Source organism: Condylostylus longicornis, unplaced genomic scaffold (genome assembly GCF_029603195.1).
Source record: "Condylostylus longicornis isolate FDR11 unplaced genomic scaffold, ASM2960319v2 ptg000013l, whole genome shotgun sequence".
NCBI classification, from domain to species: Eukaryota; Metazoa; Arthropoda; class Insecta; order Diptera; family Dolichopodidae; genus Condylostylus; species Condylostylus longicornis.
The window spans coordinates 2,759,245-2,786,677 of record NW_026577982.1 but is presented as its reverse complement, the minus strand read 5'-3'; the positions used below and the strand labels follow the sequence as shown (position 1 = coordinate 2,786,677).

Sequence of the window (27,433 nt, the reverse complement as noted above, 5' to 3'; positions counted from 1 at the left end):
CAACAACAAAAAATATTTTGAATATTCGATAAGTAATTTCCAATAAAATATAAAACATATTTTGACGTCAGATTTGATTTACACATAATTAAATAAAGTTTTTAAAAATTCTTTTAGCGCTAATCAGTTCTTTCAATAATAATAATATTGATATTTTTTTTTCCAGATTAAAAAAAAAAATGCAGTAAGTTACAAGTTGCATAGAAAAAATCAAACAAACCACAAAATAGAAAAAACCAAACAAAAAAAAATTATTGAAAATTGGTAACCCCAATTATTTTGGCATCTGAAAAATAAAACGTCAAGTGGAATTTGACTTTTTTAATTTTGTTCTTTTTTTTGTGGTGCTTTGTGCGTCGTTTGCGTTTGTATTTTTTTTTTCAAGTAATAAATAATAATTTTTTTAGTAACCTTTTAAAAATCAGTTTAAATTTTTTTTAACTTTATTATTTCATTAGGGATTCAGAAGTTTTTTTTAAATATTGCAAATAGAATTTAAATGTAATAAGAAAAAAAGTGTCAGAATCCAACTGGGACAATAAATGGTTATTGTGCGCCTAAAAAAAAAACAAGAACGAAACTGCATAGCAAAGGTGTCATATGACAATTTACAGTTAAGAACTTATTAATGGTAAGTTTGATTTGAAAACATTTTAAATTAATTTTGTTTTCATTGTATAATTTCTGAGTTCTCCTTTTAGGAATACAAAAATTTAATTTTTCATTTGAAAATCAAGTAATTTTGAAAGTTATTGCTTAGTTTATTTAATGCCGGTCCAGTTTTAAAAGAAACATTTAATAAGTTTTATAAGAAGCATTTGCAACAGAAAGCAATTGATTCTATTAAGAAGTAATTAGAACAAATCGAATTGTTTAATGCACAGGAATATTGATTGAATCGAATTCTTAATTGCCTTACGTATAGTATTATCAAATTCCAGAATTTTACGTAGAAATCTAATGGCATATTTTTTATTGTTGTATTTTGCGAATTTTCATTCAGATCGTTGATTTTCCTTCTGATCGTTCAATTCGTAATCCAGATTTCAATATTTTAATACTATTTCTTTTGGCATTCCTTGTTTGTTAAACTTTTTATTGAAAAGTTGTAATTTGAACCTGATTTTTGAATTGGGTATTTTCTCAGTATTTGAATAAGTTTCCATATCGCGACTGAATTTTGAAATTCATTTCATTGATTGATTTTAATTATCTCACGGTTATTTGACATAGTACATCTGCAGGTACCTACCTGCATTAAAATTTATATTTTATTTCTTATTTTAATTTTTTAAGTGTTACTCAAAACAAGTGTGCAGGCACTTTCAATTATCATTACGATTTTCCTGTCTATATACATTAATGAAATGGGAATACTAAAATCATAACTTAAATCAATATTAAAAAAACATAAAACCATAAGCAGCGCATATAGTCAAATAAAATAAGTGAACCGTTTAAAATGTGATTCAATTCAATCAATTTAATTGCAAAAGGTATGATTTTGCATGATTTCAATAATATAAAAAATAAATAAAAAAATTAATGCGATTGCTGAAAATTTACAAAGAAAAAACGAAAAATTTACTAGCAAAAAAAAATTTATGGTCACTTCTCAACAGTAGCACGAATTTATTGTTAAAACCACTTTATATTTAGTGCGTTATCTGAACGTTAACATGTTAAATTCACCGTAAATGTAGGAAAAAAGGCTATAGAAAAGTACAAGTGACATGCGCATTATATAATATGCATATGTAAATTGTATAAGATATTCGAGCATAGTTTTTTTTACAATATTTGGAATTTCTGTGCATGTGCGAAAGCTTTTAAATCTAATAGACTTGATTTCGTTTTGCGAGTGGGTTCAAAAAAGTGATTTGCTTAATTAGAACGCTTCCTGTTGATTGAAAAATGCAAAACACAATTTCGCTTCTATAATATTAAATTCGAAAAATTCTCTTCTTTCTTGAAACATTATTAGCTTAAAATTAAATTAAGATGTTATAGATTTGTGTGCCTGCATATGTGGTTTGTTTCAAAGTGTGCCGTTGAGTTTTATTAAATTTCAGTAGTTAATATAATTTTAAATTGTAATATTTACTTTTATTCAAGTTTTATTCAGAGATCATTATAATGAATTCTAAATTTATATTGAAGGTGATTTAATTCAATTCCAATGGTTTCATTTGGTAAAAGTGTAAATATTGCTCAATATTTTGGGCGCAATCAAACTTGCAAATATTAATTACTTTACAAATGCGCAATTTTAAAAATTGTATTAAAATACGAAATTGTAATTGCGCTAATTTAATTTAGAGTATAAGAATTTTGTATTAATTTAATAAATTTTTTGCAAATATATCTGAGAATAAACTAGTACTAGATCAACTATATTTTGATTTGTTGCTTAATTTTCATTTATACACATGGTTAAAATTTTGCTTAATATAACCATGAACAAAGTTGTGTATATAAAGTATAACATTGTGAATTCACTTCATTACTTTTATCTGAAGTAGCCACTCAATAAAAGTGCTACTAGATCTTAATAATAAATTATTTATAATGTTTCTATTAAATTGAGAATATAAAATAAAGTTAATTTTTTTTTATTAAGATTTTTTATACCTGGAAGCTAAATTTGTTTGTTGTTGTTTTTCTTGTTCGTCTTTGCTTTTTCCCGGCTAAACCATGTTACTTATATTGGTGACATTTAAAATGATGAAGTAATAATGAGAGGATTAATAGCTTTTAATATTTTTTTAATCATTTTAACAAATTAATTAACATACATACATACGAGTACATATATAGCTTGGAAATATATATTTTGAAAAAATTTCAAATTTTTAATATTCTCATAAAAATAAATTGGAACATTAAAATATGAAGTTGTTAAATAATTTATTATTTTAATGTATAAATGTTGCAAATTATGTTTTTAAAAAAGGAATGTGATCACAATTTATACGAAATATGTGTTTGGGTGTAAAATGTAGATACATGAGTTGTAATATACAAACAAGGACAAATTTACAAGTTTCCAAATTTAAAAAGAGAAAAAATCTTATTTTAATATTTAGATTAAATTTTCTTTTTAGACATTATTTTTAACAACTTGACCGCGTACTAAGAGATGTAAGACAAAAATATTATGTACTTATAAGAAGTAAGTGTGAGAGAAGAGTTAGAAATTAATATATAATGCAATAGATATTGCGATGTTTGTTTCTTTGTAAATGTCTGAGAAGGCAGTCAGAACGGTGAAGGCAGGCCAAGGAACTGCTGATGACCAGAAGCGATGTAAGAAATAGGAAAAGAATCAGAAGTGGGACACATAAAGATTCTGTGGGAAGAATAAGTAGACCTTCTGAGAGTGTGTGATACACTCCCGGAGGGAGGGGAGCGGTTTTAACCTCACGGGATATCGCAGACCTCACAGGGCGCTCGAGTTCCCGCATGTGTAATGTGTGCCCCGCACTCAGAGGAGTGGCACAATATATCTTAAATAAAATGCAATTCTACATGAAAATAATTCTACATGAAAATTTATAATTTTCTTAATTTTAGGTACGTTAATATATTTAATTGTATCAATAGTGATACATATTTGTAATACACATTTAACGTAGAAATTTTTTTACCTAACATTTTGGTCTTGTAAATGGTTTGGAACATATTATATAATTTATTATTTTATTCAAACATAACAAAAAAATACATGTTTGCAATTAATAACAATCATACAACATTGTTGTGCTACCTACAAGAAGTATGTTATTTGTATATGTATGTAGTTTATAAGACAATATTCGTTATAACACTTATAAAGTAAAGAGCGAGCGATATTTATTATCAAAATTTTAAAAAATGTCACCATCGTATTACATGTTTTCTTTTAAGTTAGAGAGCCACAACATTTTTCCGCGAATCTCTTAAATGTTAAATTTTTTTTATTATTACAGTCATAAATTAAAATGTTTAATTTATGACTGTAAAGTAATATTGTTGTTAACTTCTACCATATCTTAAATATTAATTTTGAATATGCAATGTTAAATGGCTTTTATTATATTCCCGTAGAATTTATCATCGTACCGTAGCTTTGAATCTATAGAACGTATATTCAATGCTAAGTAATTAAAGAATTTGATTAACAAAATTTTAGTTAATAATGTTAAGATAAATTTCATTTCAATGTTTGGAAAATATTTAGTTAAGTTTTAAGTAAGATTATTGCTGTATGAGTTTGTAAAACAAGACAAATTGTACCAAGCTCATGAATATATAATCCATGCAATCTCTAATATTTGATAATTTATAATAAAAATGTTATTGTTAAATAAAGTAGTACAATATTTACATTAAAATTTGGATTTTAAAATTTTAATTTTATATTAAAATCTTAAGAAAACATGAATTTTAAATAAAATTTTCAATGTCATATTATATTATTTCTCATATTCAGTAAAAAATTGTTAATTGAGAGCTATTACAATATAGCATTATGATTACTTACAACAGCTTTTTGTGCTTATTATATTAATTAATAACTATAAAATTTAATAAACTCTTTAAATATATTATTATCACTATTATAAATTCATCATGATTTATTATAAATAATAATGTGTTAAATGTATTACACAAAATTAAAGCACACCTTTAGAAAAACTAATTGTAACCACTTTTTTAACCTCAAAAAAAAAATTATTAAAATATTAACAATATTTTAATTTTTATGAAATGCTATAAAAAATACCATAAAAATATGATCAAGAGTCATTTGTTTAGTATTCAAAGAGAATGTAGACCTTTTTTTTAAAAATTGCCGCTTTAATATTAAAAAAAAAATTTACTAAATTTATTGTAAAAAAAATTATTAAAATTTTCTGAACAACAAAATTACTATAAAATCATTATTTTTTAATTTCTAATGTTGCCAGATATCAAGGCATATGTATGTATAATTCTAAGTTCAACTACAGAAAATTAATAAATTTAAGAGTAATATAAATGAAATAATTCAACAACAGTTGAGAGTAGTTCTAAATTGTAGCACGATCAAAAATTGTACACTGCGCAAACTGAAAATATAGAAGATCGTTTGAAAATTATTCGCTGTAATTAAGTGTGTTCGGAAATTCATTCTGTAACGAAGAATTGTATAAAATCTAGCGTAGATATCTAATAGTTTAAATTTTTTCGCTGCCTCATGAAATTTTTTTTTTGAAATTTAAAAATTAAAACAATTGCCTTTTATCGTATGTCATTTTCATATGATTGATTTCGTTTCAAAATTTGCAGACTGAGCCAATATAAAAAACTTCCCTGAAATTTTCGCATACTGTTTACGGCTCAGAAATTTCAGATCTATTGTAGAACTTTCGACGCAGCGTGCATAAACGGAAACCCGCCAAATATTGATATAATTTTAATAATATTCTCTCATTTATTACTTGATAACTTTCAAATTTACTATCAATCTATCATTTTTTATAATAAAATTATTATATAATGATAATCATATAAGTAGTTTATGGTAACACTATCTTGAAACATATCCATTATAAATCTATAACAGTGTTACCTCTCTATATCACTGTAATACAATTATTTTCTTATACTTATTTAAAATTAAAACAAAAGGAAAACTGAACAAAATTACAAAATTATTTGAAAAATAAAATTTGATTTACACGTTAGTGAATTTTTTGATTGTTTTGAATACAAAAATTTTAAATGTGTATACATGTATGTATGTAAAAAATTTGGAAATTTTTAACGACTTTCTTTTCAAGTAAAACTTTTAATGACTTCCAGTCAAAATGTTACTTACATTTATGCATTGTTTTTCTTTACATACAATTTTCATGGTTAGTTTTAAAATAATATTTGGATTTTTCGAATGTAAATGATTGAAAATTATTTTTTTAAAAAAATTTAAATAATAGTTGAATTTGAATTGTCATTCTTTCATTTAACAAAAATTAACAAAAAAAAAATCAAAACAAAAAGTATATCACATTGCATAATTGTTTAAAGAAAAAACCTTAATTCACCTGAGAAAAGTACAAACTCAGGTGTGACTACATAATAAGAAAAAAAAACAAATGTTATGTTGAAACAATTTGAAAATTTTTTAAGTTAAATATTTGTAAACGAATATGGAAATGCATGTATGTGCACATGTTTCTTCACTACAATATCAGGAAATAAAAACAAGATCAAATCGAATGGTCTTTTCAATTTTCACGTTAAATTCAATTAAATGTCCACTTTCCATAGACAATGATTACAAAAATCGCGAAAGTATTAAAGTTGTTGAAATTAAAGGTGCTGAAAATATGACACTAAATTTCAAAGACTTTTTCAATTTGCTTTGAAAATTCTTTTTAATGTATGAGAGGGATGATAGCCAGTTGAAAAAAAACAATAATTTTTACAATGTGGGTATGTGTTGATAATGTTGATACAATAATTATTCGTTTTAAAATTGTTTAAATTTTATTAAAAATATAAAATTTATACCTAAATCCTTACTTTTAATTTCAGTACTCTATATGATAGACATTCCGCTGATACAATATAGCATACCGGACAAGACTTCTTCCCACTAAGGGCCGTTTTCCCTTTTTGTACCTAAACAAACTCCGACTCGTAGAAAATAGATCAGATTCCGTTCTATACCTGAAATTTTACAGGGTTCGGTGCAGTACTCATGTCGCACTCTATGCGTTCACGAATAAAATATGTATTTATATTTCATAAAGCTTATTATACTAGTTATATTGTAACTTCAAATTAAATTATTAAAATTATTAAATGACAAAATAAGTTCTACCATATTCGGTGCTCAGAATAAAATTGTATCATTTTACCATAGCATATTCTGACAACTCAGAATTCACTCATTTAATAAATAATTTAATTTATTATAACAGTTTCAAACCATCATTTAATGAATCAACGAATGGACAGTAGTTGTCATACAATACAACTATAGTTCATGTATTTAAGCAGTAGTGTTTAAAACATAAATTTTCCATTAAATTATAAATTTTATTACATTTTAAAATTCAAAAAATGTAATGATGAATTATGGGCAGTGTTATTGAAATTAATGAAATGTAATATTAGAAAATTGGTGCTCTCGTAACACATCAGTAAAGCCTTTTCAATTTTTAAAATCGCTAAATTTCAAAGTTATACAATAAATAATTTCCTTAACTTTGTTATAAATTTTTAATAATATTGGAATTTCAATCTAGTTTTCAAGAAAAAAAATAATATTTTGTGTCTTGATTTTTTTTTATTTCTTTCCTAAACTTCTTTTTTAAACAAAAAAAAATTGTCTATATTATTTTTTAGTATTGTGTTTACAAAAAAAAGAAAGAAAATCATAACAGTAACTAACATTTTTTTTTTAATTCACCATCTTATTTTGTTGTCTATGAGAAAATTAAACAGGAAACTAAAAGTACTTATGTACATACAAAATACATACATCCATACATATATAAAAATTCAAAGTCCAAAAACAATTCCATATTTACTTTAAAAACTAAAAACAAACTTAAATGTTTAACTGTTCAAAAATATTATGAAGATTGAATATAAATTAAAATATGCTTATAGAAAACCGGCTTGATTTAAAATTAAAAAATGCTATAATCTGGTATCTAAGCATACCATCTAATAAGCATTTGCAACATGTAACATTTTACCGTCACACTGTGAGAGGCAATACGAAAAATGCAAGAAAAAAAAATGAGCAGTATACATGCGGTCTTGCTGTGATCTAGTTTAAATTGTTCATTGTTATAGTTTTTTTTTTCACTAGATTTGTACGAATATTGTGCTGTGCTCCTAGTGCATCAAACAGTCAATAATAAAAATAGTAATAATGGTAACAATTGTACAACGTTAGCATTTTTTTTTTAATAATATTTTATTAAAATTTCGTGTTTTTTATTTTTTTTTTAGCAATATATATTGGAATTGATTTTTTTGAGCCTGATAAATATATATAGAGAAGGAATATAAGGAAGTACTTATATATTGGATGCGTTAGAGATGTCATTATGACAAAATTTTCACAATAGAAAATCAAATTGAAAAATTTGTAACAAAACACCGTTATAAAAAATGTCAGTAAATGAAGGATAAATCGTGAATATCAATCACCGTTTGGAAAATAATCAGCGAAACTAAATTATTTTGAAGTAGAAGAAAATTAATATGCAAAATTTAACTGAGGCAAAACTTAAATTGTAAAGTTAACTAAGGCAATTGTAAAGTCTAATACGGCAATACTTTTAAATATTCGATTGGATAATGGAATTTTATAAATCGAGAGGAAATGTCTTTTTACCACCATCAACACCATTTTTAATGATACTTAAAAAGTTATTTATCATTCCAGAGAAGCTAGTTAGAACTAATATATGATGCTAGTTAGATGTAATTTTACATATATTTGAAAAAAGTTTTAGTTTTAAGACATACAAAATCAACAACAGAGTTTGGAAGACCGAATAATTAGCAATTATTGCCCAAATATGATTAGAATTCAGTCAGTTTCTAAAATTTTATGCATATGGACTTGAAGACCAGAACTGTATGCATTTCTGAAGACCATTTTATTATGCACATTTCATATAAACTATTCTTTTTCAATTTATTTTGAACAATGATGCAAGATTGTAGTGTATTCAATGCTTTAATTAACTCAATTCGAACAGACTCTGAGTTCGATAAAAATTTTTTTCATTTTATACTTATTTGAATAGAAATCCAAAATCTAGGAATATATACACTTTAAAATTTTAATAATTTATTCTTTAAATTTATGATTATTTCTCTTAACCTTACAAATGAAAGTATAAATTACTTAGACCCTACTATTTTTGAAATTTTTTCTGTTGTTTTCGCTCTTTGTTAAAACAAAAATAATTTACGCGTTACTTGTATGAAAGCCGCAAATTTTCTATACTAAAAAAAACTTTTAACGTTAGGATTATAAAAAAATCATAATTATTGGTTAAAATACAAGTAGGTACTTATGGCGGTTCCATATAGATTTTATGACTTTAAAATTAATGTTATGAATGTTTCAAATGCTACAATTAATGTTATAAATAAAAATTTGTGATCTTTTATTAAAATATTTGCCATAATACCTCATATATAATAACTTACATACATATTTCAATATTCGGTACTGTGAATATTCGATAATTGAAAATTGAAATTTATATGAATTGTTTTTTTTTGTGTAACGAAAGTATATGGAGATAATTGCAATATTTGTATGCTACCATTTCAGAATTCAAAATATTTATACAATTTTTAGTTTATTATCAAAAATTATTGCTCTATTTTAAAGTTATAAGATTTATGTTAAATGAAAATTTAAAAAAATTTAACATTATTAGCCTAATCTGTAATTATAGAATATTTTTAAGTAGAATTTTAAAGAAAAATTTTAATATTATTTTAAGAAAATGTGTTCAATTTTAAAGAATTTCAATACACAACTAAATGATTTTACAAATTTGTTTATAAGAATGCAATGTAAACTTTTTTAACGATTTATTTAAAATTTATGTTTCTTTTTTTGTTAATAATTAATTAATATTAGTTTTTTTATTGGCAATATCTAAATGGATTTTCAATTTCAAAAGTTCGAATTGCATAGCTTTAACATCTTTATTTTCAAATTAAATGCGAAATTCATAAATCTTCCGAGTTGTAACTTTAATAATTGAATTTTGGAAAAACTCCATAGCTTTTAGATCCATTATTGCCTCCTATTTTAATAAATATAAAGAATAAGGAAAATTACAAATAATCTTGTTATATTAATCATGGGTATCAACATGTAAGACATAATTTTTCCATTTAAAATTAAATTGCTTAATTGTAGTGTAGATACAAGAAAATTATAATAAAATTTTAAATGAATCCCTTCTCTTTCTATATAAAATTATATTATTTAAATTCGGAACCTTAATTCACTCAATTTACTTCTTTTTTTAATTGAAATTGTAATTTGTGTCATTCTTATATTTTAATTACAATTATAATGTTCAATTTAAATTTTTAAAATTTATAGAGCAATAAATTTAATTGGCTCCAGATCTTAATTAAAGATCTAAAATTAAATGAATATTATAATGATCTATTAGACCATAAATTATAAAATTAAAATCGATTTAAAATTTCTTTAGAATTTTATTCAATAGTCATCTTTATAAATTATGTTTAATCTAGAATTTTAACGAAGATAATTTTTGTAATGAATAAATTTAATTTTATTAGAAATTTTTTAATTAAAACTATATATTATTAAAAGGTCATAAAAAGTTTAAAAAGCGATATTTTTTATATTCTAAGAAAATTATGAAAATGAAAGATTCATTTTGCTGTATTTAATTATATAGTGTGTACGAGTATATAAGCACATATAAAACATTCATAATAATGAAGCTATAATATTAGAATATTTTACTAGTATTTTTACAATTTTCGTTCCAATTGTACTTCGGAAGAATATAGTAGATTTTAAAGATCTTAATATTTAACTTATGCATAATAAGATGTAATATAATGTAAATTTAGAGTTCATTCTATAGTTTAAAGCATCCTATGACTCATTTTAATTTTTTTAAGAATGTTCACTTTTTTTATATAGAATGTTCACTTTATTTTTTTAAATCAAGAAAGTTTTTATAGCGAAATACAAACCATTAATTTTTAATTATAATATTTATCTATTATTTTTTTAATATATATCTTTAAACACGGATATAAACAAAAGTGCAGACTTTAAAAGACCTAATAAATTTAATATGTGTATGTAGTTATATTAATTAATTATTCTATTGCGTAAAACCACTTAATTTAAAAAAAAAATTATTATTTTTAATTGAAATTCATTTATTTTAAATTATACTTTCTCGTTGATCACATTTAGTAGAGTAAAAATTCTAAAAATTTTTTTTAAATTCCAAATATATAATTTTTTTTATTACCATACTATTATACGAAATTATGATGAATATTGGAAAAAATATTTTTAATTATAAATTTTTCATTCCATTTGTAATATTTGAGCAAAAAAAAAATTTATATTTTAATTAAAATCTAATAAGTATGTTATGGTAAGAGAAGTAGAAACGAATCTAAAATCAGATTGAGAAAGCAGATGCAATAACTAGTTTAGGAGAGTATTTTCGAAATATGGTTACACAGCTCTGAAAAGTTTTATTTTAGTTTCTGTTTAAATTTAGATTAAGATAAAAGTTTTAAATTTAATAATTATATCAATTGTTAATGCAGTAGCATCGTTTCAAATTCGGTTAAGAAATTTGTATCTAAACTGAACTAATTTAAGCAAATTAAATTAAATTAGATTTAAAATCAACTTTGTAATTAAATCTAAGTTTATAATATGTATGAGTATCCTATAGATCAATTCCTTATCTACTAGAAATTTCAAATACTTACCCACAGATCTAATTAATTTTTGTGTACCATATACATACTATTTTTAAATGTAATTTATAATAGACACATAGATAAATCCATAAATCTTAATAAAAATTATCTCACTTAAATAAAAGTTATTTTACATTGCTGATCGGTTTTGATCGCTAAAAAATAAAAAGAATTCAGAATAAAAATAATAAAAATTATCGAGACTTGTTCAATTTAATTTTTTTTTTTCATTTTATATAAAATTTTACACAATATAATTGTCTAATAAAAAAAAATACAGTTATTTTAAATTAACTGTATCAATAAACCATATGTTTAACCTTGATTACTGTTTATTGTTTAGTCATACACACAATCATATAAACAATCATATATATGTAGATACAATGAATGCATTGAAAGGGCCACAATACAATATTTTCTATTGAATCAATAGGATTTAATGGTTATTTCCGGTTTTATTTATTTAAAAAAAAAAAAACTGACCGCGAATTCTTCGCGCAATTGAAAATACTATACACAAATAAAATTATTATTTATTTTTGTATTTATTTTCTTTTCTCAATAATATTGGAAATTTTTAATTGAAAGAAAGATTTTTTTTTTTTTTTAATGAAAACGTTAAATTTAAAATAAATAAGCATAAAAAATAAAACATAGAGAAAAACAAGACAAAATTGATCTATTGTTGTTGATAATTTTTCATTTTATTAAAAATAGTTTCCATTGTATTCCGGATATTATAATGAGGCATACATATTGGCATATGTTTCTGGGAAATTTAATTATAGAAATTAAATATTGAATTGTAGTAAATTATGCAATTATAAATTAAGTTATTATGTGGTCAACCATAAAATTATTACATATTATATTGTTGTCAAGATCATATAGCTAGCCTTGGTTAAGGTTTTGTTTTTTCTAATTGTGTTTGCCATATAGGTGGCATATGGTTTGAAAGTAGAATGATATTTCACTTTATAATTTAAAAATTTTATTTTTATTTGTTTTTTTATTGTATAGAAATGGTAGTAAACGAAATTGTGATTAAGAATAATAATATATTTAGTGTATAATAAATAAAGAAAAGCTAATTAAAGATAATATAAATGTTTGCATAAAATACTAGATAATTTAAAAAAAAAATTGTAACAATTTGAATTTAAAAGGTTGTGTTGTAAATGCGTTTAGATTCTCTTTCAAAAATTAATATTTCGAAAATAAAGTTTTTGATTTTCATGGAATTAAAGTAAAAGTTATTTTAAATGTTGTTGAACAAATAGAAATTTTATATTTGAACTCGAATAAAATGTTTAATTTTGTTTCAAATTTATTAATTCAATTCAAAGAAAAGCCGATAGTTCTTAGTCATAGTATGGATTCTAGGCTTCTTAATTCCACTTTTTATTTTGCTTTTTCAAACATGAATTTTAGATAAATTCATTTTGAAATTCAAAGAATTTTAGTTAATTTGGAAACAGTAAATGAATCAATAAAATACTAAGTTTTATACTTTATTTTAAAATCTATGACATAAAATTTGTAATATTAATCAAATATTTTGATAGCAATATAGTCTATAGTCGTATACAAAACAAATTATTTGAAATCAACTACATATTTTTACTTATATTTCATTGAAATAGCCTAAAAGCAATTTAGCAAATATTTCCGGCTATTATATTAATTATAATACAAAGAAAAATTCCTCAGACAATTTTTAAATAATGCATGCATTGTTTTCATATGCGTTTCTATAAAATTTCAACATTCTTAAACGCACTTTTGAAATGTAATATGATCCCTATGTTTATAGCCTTAAGGGTTTTAAATATAAAAATATGTGAAAAATACGCAATACAATTCTATGCGTAGTAGTTGTAAACACACTTAAATAAATGCTTTCTTCACATTATTCAATATAATTTTTTCTCCTTATAATAGTACTTATTATACTAATAGCATAATAATTATGTTAGCGTGAGAATTTTATTAAACGTTCTACTCACATTTTGGTTACATGTACAAATATGATGAATTGTGCGTATGCTTCATTTTCAATAAAGAATGCAATGAGAAAAAGTGTGTGTAATTACAAAATCTTACAAAATCCAATTAGTTAAAACATTTGAAAATATTTTTAAAACTTTAGGCAGTGTTAATTTATTCTATGAAATAAAACTTAGTATACAACTTGCCGACACAAATTAAAAATTTTTTTTGATAGTGATTAAAATTTTAATAGTGTATTTTATTGTTAAATGTAATAGCCCAGTTATACATGTTCAGTATTTTAACGTTGAAATTTTTTAAATTAAATAAAATTCCAATAATTTATACTGTGCAACACAACGTTTCATAGACAAAATTTTCTAAGATTTTTCTATAAAATGTTTTTCTCTCAACCTAAGTTTATAAACTGTTTTTCTCTCAACATTTCAAAAACATTTTGTATTGGTTTTAGGGGAAAACTGCCTAAGTCGAAAAAATATGTTTGGATTGAATTTAATTAAAATTTTCGATATTTACGACTTTATATTTACGTCTTTTCATACTTTTAACAATAGTTTCGGAATCGGAGGTACATTGATCAAATTTTGATACTATACATATCAAATAAATGATATTTGAAAAAATGTCGGAGTAGTTGAAAGTTCTTCTGGTGCATATTTAAATAAATTCAGTTGACATTATTTTTTTGGAAATCGTAATAAATAAGAAAGCTAATCCTTTAGTATTATTTTTAAATAATTTTTTTTTGTCATATTTCTTCTTGATTAATTCATTATTCAAAATACAATAGTCAATACTATGGAAATTTATAAATCACGTAAATGTTGACGTGCACATTAAACTGTCTATATGACAATTTCTATTATAAAACAAAATCAAAATTTATAAACTTATTCAAATTTGCATATTACCGAAATCATGTATTAAAATTTTTTTCACTAATAGATGGCGTTTAATGTTATTCTTATATTAAAAGTATTGATAATAAACTAATATTCTTGGAATTATTTTAAATATAAATATCAATTTAACCTCATTTTTAATTCATGACTAAAAATACTTTGCAGTTGATTAAGAAATAAAACATTTCATACTCAATCATTTTAATATTTGAAACTTGAGTTGAACATCTCAATTTAATTGAAAATTACATGATATCTTCATTCATTAATCGTTATCATTCAATTATGTTAATTTTTTTGTTTTGTCGTCTATATTGTTTTTATTTACTTTTATAACACGAACCATCTTGTAGCAATTTAACTGTTATATTATAAGTAGAATTAACTAACTAGCTTAACAAACGAATTTTTTTTTTTAATATGATCAATCATTATTGTAAAAATTTTACATTTTCTTAGCAAATATTTATATAAAATTTTTGAAATTTTGTAAAATAGACAAGGAAAACTAAATAAACAAAAAAATTAAAAAAAGAAAAATAAAATAATTTTAGCACGCGGTAATGATCATTAATTTTCAAATATTCACGCTTTTGTCGAATAATTTTCTTAAATGATCTCTTTGAAAGCTACAAATAAAAAATTTATAAAACTATAGAAAATAATTTTTTTTATTATGTTTTTTGGTTTTGTTAACTCTTAATTTCGTTATACTTAAATTTGTTCAAAATAAAACTATTTTAGTTTATTGTTGATATTGTGTGTAATAAGCTGTCAAATATGTAGAAATATTTTGATTTCCCGACAGAAAAATACAAATTATTAAAATACGTCAGTTAATCTTCTATTCAAATGGGTCATGATTCTATTCATACGTCAGACTACGATTATTTATGCTTTTGTAAGTTCGAATTTATTTACGTTCTACTTCTATCACATTCTATTATAGTATACTTTGACTAATTGCATCAATACTATATTAATACTTAATTCAGCAATTACTTGCAATAAGCTGAATTGTAACTAACACAATATTGTACTGCAATTTTACTGTTTTCGTTGCTGTCTCCATAAATGATTCCGAAATTACAGTAACGCCACTATCGTTTTTCAATTATGTAATATTTTTTGAAAGTTGAATTAAACTATTTTTATTTAAGCTGAATTGGTTTCAATAACCGAATTCCTGTGAGCTTAAGTCACGGAATTTAAACTTAGCGAGAAAATTACAAATTTTCGTAAATTATGGTAACGAGTTAATTTTAAAATAAGAAAAAAAAAATAAGAAGCACCCTAAACATTTTCAAATGTCAAACAAGAAACAAAAACATATCGTTTTGTTATTTCGATTTTTTCTAATTCATTCGATTTTTTTTTTTGTTTTGTGGGGTTTTTTGTTATATTTTTAATATCGAAATCGTGCCATCAAATAATTTCACGACTTTTTTTTTATTTCAAAAAATGTTTTTGATTCTTTCAATCCAATTTTACTGTTTGCAATTGTTATGATTTTTTTTATATTTAAATAAAAGTGTGATTGAGTTGTGTCAAAGAATTACAAAAAAAATCACATAAAAAAATAAACAGACACAATGTAGAAGATAAAATTAAATTTGATGGAAAGTGAAGAGTTTATTGTCTACTTTAGCAAATATTTTTGGCATTTGAAGGTTATTTGCACATTAATATTATGTCCGGCTTCATTAGGATAGTTCTTTACGCTACTAGCAAAAACTTTTCTATATTATAAAGGACTTAAAAGGGCTATTTAGGATCGGAAAGTTGTTAATGTTAGAACTTTCTGGAGATTCTTCCCATCGAACCTTATCAAATGTATTTTCTTTCGGGCTTAGAAGAAGAGCCTCGGCTACAATTTCGCCGGCAAATAAAATAAACAGAAATATGACAAATTTGCTCCTTAACATATGCAAAATAAATATAAAATTAAATTTTAATTAAGCAATATTGATTTTATTTTGGATAAACTAAATTTGATGAAATTAAATGAAATTTGTCATTAAGGTTAAGAGAGACATTAACCATAATCTCTTTTCACTGACAGTCTTTCTATATTATTTTAAATTAAAAAAAAAATATTTTAAAATTTAACTGCACCCATGTGCCACTGTAATTTAAATTCATAAATTTAAATATTTTCTTCTTTCACTTCAAATTTTCATTCTCTTTAATTTTGGTAATTTCAACAAAAATATATATATAAATATTTTCTGAGTAAAGTTAATAAATATCAAAATTGAAGGGTTAATTAAAGAGAGAAAGATCAGAAAAACATCTATGGTTAATCCTTTGGTTTCCTATTTTCATTCAAATTTCAAATTTAAAGTATTTTTCACATTTTTATAATAAATATTTATTTAGACAGTGTTCGTACTTGTTTATATATATTTTTTTCCAGAATTTATTAACTTTAATTGGCTTGTTTACCGGTATTAAATTTTGATAGGGCGTGGAATTTGATTTGCTTAATTTATGCTGGTATATTACAAATAATATTTGAAGCAAGAAAAGGAATTAAATTAGTAATATTTGAAGGGATTAAGCGTTCAATATGGGTGGTTGGAAATATTAAGTTGGATAAATAAAAAATATCAAGGAATGTTGTTTTTTTTATTAATTCAAAATGTAAAAATTATGCCTTACGATATTAAATATAAATTTAGTTATTTTTAAAAATGTTCCCACAGTTAGGATTTAATTTTATGTTAATTAAAATCAGCTCAATTCATGCATGTTTGACTACAGCAAAAGTACGGGAGCAATTTTATAAGATGTTCTGCTGACTCTGTATTAGTGTTAGTCGCTCTTAAGCAAGACTTCGCGTCTTAGTATATGAAAAACACTTTGTTTCATTTAACCGTTGATATATTTAGCATTTCAACTAGATGTCGCTAGATTCCAACAGTATTCACAAACAAATTTCCCTTCATTACGAATGATCAAAATATTCTAGTGCTCTCTTGTTTTTTTATGTGTAATTCATTTGGGTGAAGCTTCCTACCGAATGTGTATTAAAATTACATACTATATTTAAATATACATTTCAAATTATATGTATGTCAAAATTATTTATATTTAATAACAACTTACTCACACTACTAAAATTAGTACCCGAATATTCTAGTGTAGTATAATGCATTCTATTACTAATTTACACAAATTAAATTCACACTAATATGAATTTTTTTTTTTTTTTTGGGTTAAACATGCTAATCGAAATTTAATTTAATCAATGACACAATAATCAAATTGACAGAATAAAATATACTGTTATGTTTAATATAATTTTGAAAGAAATGTTTCACTCAAATTTACTTCCGCTTCAATTCAATTAAGTATACAACACATTTAAAACTCTTAACACAATCATCGGCTCAAAAAAACTAAAAATTCCCTTGAGGGAGATCTTATAGATCCTTCAAAATTAATTATTATTCTTTTACTATTATCAAATCAAAATAAAAATTAATTTTAAACTAGAGTAGAAAAAAAGAACAAAAACTATATAATCATTAGAGCAATTGTATAATTTTATAGTCGTACATGTACATACATAAAATTAATAGTTTACCGTCGATGACCTTTTATGTTAACCAAGAAAATAAAAAAAAAATAACTACACGCTATGGTTAAATTGTTGCCTCAAGTTTTATATATTATTTTTTTTTAAACTAAATTTAAACAGAGATGAAGAAAAAAAAAAAGAACACCAAAAATTTTTGAATGACCTTCACTTTTAATAAAAAATTGAACTGAAACTTTTAAGTAATATTTGTAATAAAATCAAATAATCACATATATTAGCCATTGTTATTAAAACAGTTGGTTCGTTCTTTTTGATATCAAAAAGAAATCAAAATTAATTTCAAATAAAATTTCACAAAAAAAATGAAAAAAAATTAAAACTAAAAAATTTTTTTTTTTTGCAATACATTATATTTAGAGAAGGCAAAAATTTATTATTTTAAAATTAAATTGAAAAAAGTATTTTAGAGTTAATTGAGTTGACTTTAAAATTTTATTAATAAACAATGAATTTTTAAAGACTTTTAATTCCAAATCCTACCCAAATTTTGGGATATTGAAAGAACTTACGGTATTCCGAATTTTCTGCAATGCGACTTCCTCCAAAGCTTCCGATTCCTCAATCCAATTATTTGCAGCGATATATAAAATCGTCCCTAAGTGAAAGTTGTGTGTAATAAATATTCGTGAAAACCAGTTCAATAGAACTTGACATACTGATCTGCACAGACAGACTGATAGACAGACCGAACAGAGAGACAAATCGTCAGACATCCCTCTAAAAATGGTTCATTCACGCTGCCTTATTATGAAGAAGTGCGTTTCTAACAAAAACTCAACATTCGATATTTGGTGCAAATCCTCCCTTATTGTATGTATGTATGCGTTCGATAAAAAGTATTTTTTATTACTAACACTAAAGAATTCTATACACAGTTTATACAAAAATTTAAATGTACATTTTATTGCATATCAATAGGCGATTTTTTTTTCTTTTTATACCATGCACTTCCTGAAGGGTATACTAACTTTGGTATGGAGTTTGTAACTACTTGAAGGAGTCATCTGCGGTATGGACATATATATATATTCTTGCTCAGCTTAAAATTCTGCGTCGATTTAGACATGTCCGTCTATCCGTCCGTCCGTCCGGCCGGACGAATTATATACGGACGGACGGAGATATATTTCTGAAGTTTTGGTTGAATTGCTCTACAGCTACGAGTAGCTCCCATACAAGTCCAAGAGTTTAAATATTTGGAAAAATAAGGTCAGATTCATGAAACTTGACAGTTGTGTGTCCAGTTATAAATCAGCCATATCCGTGAAATTACTATAGAATGGTTTCACAGGTTTGAATAATTGCTATACAACAACGAAAGGTGCAGGGTATAATTCAATCGGTTTATACCGACTGAAATGTTTTTACTTGTTTTACTCTAACCTCTTATTTTTGTAATATATGTATGTAAAATTCTTATCGTAAATTTTATTTTTTTTTTTCAAATAAATATTATAAGAGAACAAAAAATAACTCAATTTTAATTTTAACTCACTTTGTTCTCAATTCGTATGACACGACTCTGTTATGACAACTGAATGGACAAGCAAATATTCATTTTTTCATAAAATTTTTTAATTCTTTTTAATAAATAAATATTTTTTTCAATATGTAAAATGAAAAAAAAAAATTAATAAAAATATTTCATAATTTAAAAGCACAATTAAATTTTTGTGAACACTAAAGTCTCAATAAACTTAATCGGAAATTTCACAGTGCATAATAATATTGAACCAATTTAATCAAAATTATAATTAAATTTGTTTACAAAACAAAACAACAAAAAAAAAACAACTAAATATGTATACATATATGCAATTAATACCCAACAGTGTTATGCTAGTACCATAAAAATTACTTTACTTTTAAAATACACAACATTTTTTCCCTTTTCATTTCAAAATCAAAAACTTTAAATCGAACACACACAGTTTAAAAATTCACAGGTGGTATTTATATTTTACCTACATGTGTATAATAAATATACAACTCCGTTAATTTGTTAATTATATCTTTTTGTATTATTTATACAATATGATGATTAAAATTTAAAAAATAATTTAAAATTAAAAATTTTCTTATGATGTCATAGAAGGACGTACTGTGATAATTACATAGATTAAAATTAGTTGAAATTCAAAAAAATAATAATGATTATTTAGGTGGGTTGCTATAAATTTTGACATTTTGATTGAATTCCGAAATAAAAATAAATCAATTTTATCAAGTGAATTTAATTGAAAGTTTTCATTTTTTTTTTTTGTTCTCCTCTAATGATATTTTTGGTATATCAAAAGTGAGAGCATGAAATTTTTCTAAGTTTTAAAATTTTGACCTCCTAAAATGATTTTATTTACTCATATGCCAATCGAAATAAGCGTTGACAGAATGGGATAGTTAAAAAATATTAAAACTATTGAAAATCAAAATAAAAAATTGATTATCTGTAACTTTATTATTGATTTTGTCACGCATCTAATGTAAAAAAAATAAGACCTCAATATGGAATGCTGTTATTTCATCACTTAAAAAGAGAATACTGGTGTTCAAGACTCTATTGCTCGCGTCATATTCGGTTTTATAAATTCATTTATTCTTATTGAATTTGAAACTTTTGTAAGAACACTGAACTTTTAACACTTTCCACATGTTAAGTAAACATAAAAAATTTAAACTTCTTTAAGTAATAAATTTACAATTTTAAATTACAGGAACGTTCCTTGAATTCCAAATTAATATATCACAATTATTTTAATTTTATTTGTTCATCGAGAAACCATAATTGCTTTAACAAAGTTTTATGTTAAAAAACGTGTAGTATATAGAACACTGCCACTAAATATTGTATAAATACAAAAAGTTTTATTTAAAGATTTTCATATAAAAATTTGAGACAAAAATTAATGTCTCTATACATATAAGGTGATTCTTAGGTGATTAGGTGGTTGATATTTGATAGTTGATACATATAAGGTGGACTTTTGTGGTGATTAATTGGTTCAAGATAATAAAAACTATGTCTAAAATATGCTGATGTGTTCTATAGCACGAAAAATGTTTTTTGTCAGCCATTAATTTCAAGTTTATTCGACTCAAATAGCTTCATTAGTTTAAAAGACATATGCACTGAAAAATTTTTGAATTTTTATCTTTGAGGATCCTTATCGAAAGTGGTAGAAAAAAAGTTCCTTGTCTTGTTATGAGCCATATAGAGATACGCGATAAGATAGAAAATTATATAATGCAAAAAATCACATTTATATTACCATCAATCTGTAAAACACCAAATCCTAACGACAAGTGGAAATTTACTCCAAATGGATTCGATAACTCATGACAGCACTTTCTGAGCAATACGTGAGAGTTCAAAGAAAACAGGATATAGCCGTCAGATTTTTGTCTAGAATTCACAAATTGGAAAAAGATACGAGGGTTTCGAAACAAATTAGTTTTAACACTGCACAAATAATCGTTATACCTACTTTCTCTCAGAAATAGACTTGAAAGAATTATACGAATGCAAAAAAAATTTTAAATTCCGGCACCATTATTATTAAATTTAATATGGAATTGTAATGAACATTTTTAGTAACTTATTAATTATATTAGTGGAACATTCTACTCAGTGTAATTCCTAAAAGAATTTTAAATTTTTTAAATAGCACATTCAATACATACGAAAAAGCATACGATAGAGCTTACAAAATTATTTAATATTTATATTACAATCAATTTATATTTACGTACATATATACATTATATGTATGCAAATATGTATATCAACGCAACACACATGTATGAATGTGCCGTAAGCATGTATGATCGGCATTTATGTATGTAAATATATAGTTTTCCACACATGAATTTCAAAAGTTTTCATGAAAATTTAGGTAAATGACAGGTACAACGCTTTAGGCATCATACTTAAACTTAATTTGTAATATAACAAGAAAAAAAAAAATTAGAACAAAAAATATTAAATTTTATTTCATACTATCATAACCAACACCATTAAATATGACTAGTATGGCTGCATTAATCATATTATCTTTATTTTTCTCTCTATCACTCTAATAATATGTAAAAACAAAATTGCCTTTTGCTCGCAATTCAATTATTTGCTTTTCTAAAGAGTTCCAAATAGCTGTAATTGTTGTTTATAATTTAATTTTTCCTATAATTGTGTTTTTATTTTTCAACAATTTGCATTGCAAAAAAATCATAAGTATATTACAACAGAAAGCCTCCTGACCGTTTGCTGAAATGTATGTACATATGTGCAATGTCTATATATAAAAATAAGATAAAATAGGAAATAAAATATTAAAAAAAACGAAAAACATAATACAAAACCGTGCCGAATTGAAAGTATGTAACGGGTCTTTCACGTCATTGCAATAAACTGCAATACAATCGACAAACAAATAAACAAGGAAAAAAAATTAGAAATTGATTTTTGGGTGTGTTGCACTGTTTATTGCACAAAATATTTAAAGAAAAAAATTTGTTTCTTATATGTTTTTTTTTGTTGAACACCGCAATATGCAAAAATATGTGTTTACATATGTATATGTATATATATGTATATAAATGTATGATGAAATTATTAAAACTGTTAAATTTTTAAACTAAAATTAGATGAATTTTGACTTCTTAATAGTTAAGGTATTATAATATTTTCAGAGTCATCATGTTAACTATTCCCTAATTGTTATGGCTGAATAATGCCAACAAAACAAAAGCAGTAAAAGTACAAAAGGAGACAAGTACTTCTAAAAAGTAGGAAAGCCTCTACTGTGAATTTGAGTGACAATTATATAGACGTATATTTGCGTGATTGATTTTTTTTTTCATTATTATATTGCTATATATAAAACTTGTATTAAAACATAAACAAAAGACTTTCTTTAATGTCAAAATTGTCACCATAATAACGGAGTTGTTGTATTATAGTCATTATTTACGTGTTCTTATCTCTCGCTTTTATTTTGTTGACAAACTGAAGCAAAACTGGAAATTGATTTCGGAATGCAACTGTGCAGCGTTTTTAAAAATAAAATTCCAACTAAGTTGCAGTATATTCTTCTAGGTTTCTAAAAAATAAATTTTTGTTTAGCTTTTAAAAAACTTCTATGATGTTAACAAAACACAATTTTGGTTTTATTCTACCTCACTCCTGGGATGAGCATAGGGCTAGTGCACGATATTGTATAGATAACTCATTTAATTTACTAGGTAGGTGACGTGCTTAGCGTGAACCAGACACAATTGTTAAGTAAAAACTTATTGGAAGAAATATTTTATCAATAGAAGCAGTTTTATTTGGTTTTACTGTAGGGTATGTGTTGGCATACAAAACAGTGTTACCAGTTTTGACGTTCTTTGTTGTTCTTTTTTGATTGGACGTTCTTTTCAGCCATTTTTGATATATAAATTTAAACTGTCCTTTAAAACAATTTTCCCAGTTCTTTTATAATACAATAATTTTTAAGTGGATTTTACAAAATCTTAATTTGAATTTTGAATTCAAAATTCAAGATGTCTTCTGTATTAACGAATCTTTATTATTTTTCAAACGGGGACCTTAAGTTATTAGAAAATTGTATATAATTAAATTTTCTTTTTAAATTTAAATTATTATAATAATTTATTTAATTTATTTTTAATTATTATAAAATTAATTTTTAATTATTTTTAATTTTTTATTTTAGGTAATATTAATAAAAAGAAAGGAATGATTAATTCTAAAGAAATCAAAAAACAAAATATCAATTTTGTAAGTTTTTCTCTTAAATTTTTTAATATTTTACCACATACAATATTTTTAAGATCTTAAATCATTATTTAATTTTCCTTTTTATAGAAAATTTATATATTTAATTTTTTATAACAGTAATAATTACAATCTACTTAAATTTATTACAAAATACTCCCTTAATAATATTTACTAGCGTTTATTTTTGAAAATAAAATTTTTATGCTTTAAGTGAAATTTTATCTAAATGTTAAATCACAGCTTTAAAATTTTACCGTATATTTAAAGTATACCACATTTATGTACTTACACATTCACTCTTATTTTTCCAATTTTATAATTAAATCCTTATCTTTAAGCTATAAAAAATCACTGTAACCTACCAATCAAATATTCATTCACAATATTATTGTTATAAATATTGAAGACAAAAAACAGAATAAGAAATTTTTTTTTAGCAACATTTTTTTATAAAACATAAAATAGATTTTGATTGTTGGCATGTTTCGTCCAATATTCATTCTAAGACGTGTCTATTATTTTCCTATTTGTACATATACACATACTATACAAGTTTTGTTCCTGAGTTAACAAACAATTAAACGAAATACAATATTACAAATTTACAAAACAAAAAAAAGAAAAAAATGTAAGATTTAAGACAGAAATCCTAAATCACATGTTATTTATAACATTTTCTATACATCATGTATACATATATGATGCTGTCCCCCAAGCTACAAAATATTTATTTTCTTAGTCAATTTTTTTTTTTCATAAAATTTATTTACATATTATAATATGTTTGTTAAATATTTGTATATTGACTTTTTATATATTTATAACATTTTATACACAAGATTTTTTGACTTTGATTGAAGCGTTTTTACTGCATAGCTTAAAAACTTGTTTTCCGATTGTATTAAAATTTTCATATTATACATAAAATCCCTTATTTCTTAAACGTTAACATATCCATTTATTCACAAAATTTTGGTTATTCTTTAGGGAAATTGTCTTCTAAGAAAATACGATAGTAAACTAGATGTATTTCTAGCATACTGTGAAATAAATACACTGTAACTATCTCTTTTCAACATTAATTGTACTTGGTGGCAATTCAACATTAATTGTAATTTGATGGCATATATAAAGATATTGTGAATTAGGCAGGCACAAAGAACATGTTCCACGGCACATGTAGCGTTCTATCCACTATGTCAAAACCTCTGGGCGTCTAAGCCTTAGCAAAACAGTCCACTATTTCATTTCCCAATATCCTGCTGTTACCAGGAACCCAGCAAAGGGTCACATTGGAAAGTTGCAACAAAAGGTTTTAATAAAATAAAAGGGACGAGTTTGAAATGCTGTGACAGTTCATATGTTATTTTGATGCAGCAGATATTTGGAGGATTTAAAAATATTATTAAATATGCATAGCATAATATTATGTGGACAACCACTAAATAGTCAAATTTTTTTTAAATTAATCATATTAAGTACAAGTTCTTAGAACTTGTTGGGTGAAGTATTCACTGTACAATGTGTATTTGTAAATTCGTGAAAGATTTTCATCTATAATTCTTCACAGAACTGACAAACATAATACACATACTGCGGCAGGGCACAAACATAATACACACTGCGGCAGGGGCTCTTTTATATTTGTGTTTTGGTATACCGACTTAAGTTCTGTACAACTATTACCGTGTATTTTTTAGAGTTTTTTAAATTATTCAAAATCTTTCACTTTTTTGCATTTATTTATAAATATTTCGATAAGTGCACAAGCATATATGTAATGATTAAGTAAAATAGCCTTATTTTCTTGCTTAACCATTATATTTGAAAGAAGGCAGATACTTAATTTTATTATATTATAAGAGTATTGATTTTTTATTATAATTATTTATAAAAAAAATTTCCTAATTACTTAATAGCTATAATAATGCATGTATGTAATTCTAAAATTTTTAAATTAACAATTTGAATATCAAAAGAACCCCTCCAACACATTTTTCATTATACAATAAGCACACATGAATAAAATATGCATGGAATATGGATAAAACCTATGTATATCCAATTATAACTATTGTACAAAATAAACTTTTGTTAATAATAATAACAACAATAAAAAATAAAATAACAGTATCTAATAGCAGAGCACGACGCGAGTTCAGTACGAGTATATCGTGTGCCTGATGAACTTTTTAACTTAAAATTTTCAATACAATTATACAAACAAATATTCTTTAACTATACATATATAATATCAACTATTATTATATACCCGAAATTATTATTGTTATCGTTACCAGAGTATTTTATTACGATCACAAACATATTTTGTACCGGTACAAAATCATCATTTCACAGATAACGGTGGGAATGTATGTGGTCTGCTCAAATTTTCAACACTGAATCGGTTCGATTGTTTTTTTTTCTTATTTTTCATCTAGAAGAACTGACACTCATTTAGAGCTCACTGGGAGTTTGTATTTGTGTTATTTAAACTAAACAAAGGACAACTTTTGTTCGTCCTAGAAAAATCTCAACTTCGAATTCGGCTAAGTTCATTAAATTTCCCTAGTTGAGTCTTGAATTAACATTGTGCGAGTTCTTCTGAAATCCTGTTTCAAGAACTAACTATCCAATTTATAACAATTAGGTAACAATTTTTAAAGGATTAATTTCAAATTGTAAGAGAGCTCGTATAGTGCTCATTATGACAGTTAAAAACTCAATAAAAATTTTATCAGATCGCCTAATTATCTTGTAGCCTAAAACATTAAGGCTATACTGTACTCAAATTTATAACTTTCTATATTTTCAGTGGGAAGACGAGAATGTCGAGTTGGTTTGCACATTATACCATAGAGTCAACACGGACAACTCTATTAATTCTCGTTTTTCTTAAAAAAATCTATTGAGCACTCAGTTGAATTTTTTTTTCTATTTTAATTTTTGTTTAGATCTTTTGTCCCATAATATTTTTGATTTCTTATTATATTGTTTTTGTTTTTGGGTTCATATTATTCTTATGTTTGATTGGTAAGTAGTATTAGACAACGATAAATAACTCGAGTAATTTGAAAAAAGAGGCGAGCGCACGTTCATTCGAATTTTTCGTTTTTTGATTTTCGTCGTTTCTGATTTCATTGAAAATTCATTTTGTATCCAATAGACAAAATATAAAATTTTAAATGCATTAGGTGGCGTATATTTGTGTAGCTTTATGAAATTATTTTTAAAATACACCACCAGTTGTAATAAAAATTGTCGTAAGTAGCCTTTAAACGTACACACTCCCATACACACAGAATGTTTGTAACTGCAACTGTGTATAGATTATTGTAAATAATGAAAATGAATAATAATAATATATTCTTAGAGTGAAAGAGAGAGAGACAGAGAGTGAGGAAACTAAGCGAAAAGAGAGAAAAAGGAAAATCAGAAAAATCACGATAAAAGCAAGAAGAAATCGCAAAATAAAAACTTGTTGCTATTATCTAGAGCAAAACCTGACTTTTTCGATCAATTCATATAGTATAATAACGGTATCATTTGTATTATTATGATTATTATTACTGTTATAATATGCGCGATTGCGCAATACATTTATTAATTTTTGTGAATTTTTCAATTTTTTAT

At 24.0% G+C, this 27,433-nt stretch overlaps 1 protein-coding gene across 1 annotated transcript in view; it reads left to right on the top strand.

Moving 5' to 3' along the window:
- Positions 1 to 454: 454 nt before the first annotated feature.
- Positions 455 to 27,433, top strand: part of LOC129619378 (uncharacterized) — a 131,280-nt gene continuing 104,301 nt past the window's right edge. The window contains exon 1 of the mRNA XM_055534628.1: positions 455 to 631. The gene's annotated coding sequence lies outside the window, so the exon portion shown is untranslated. The remainder of the gene's footprint in view (positions 632 to 27,433) is intronic.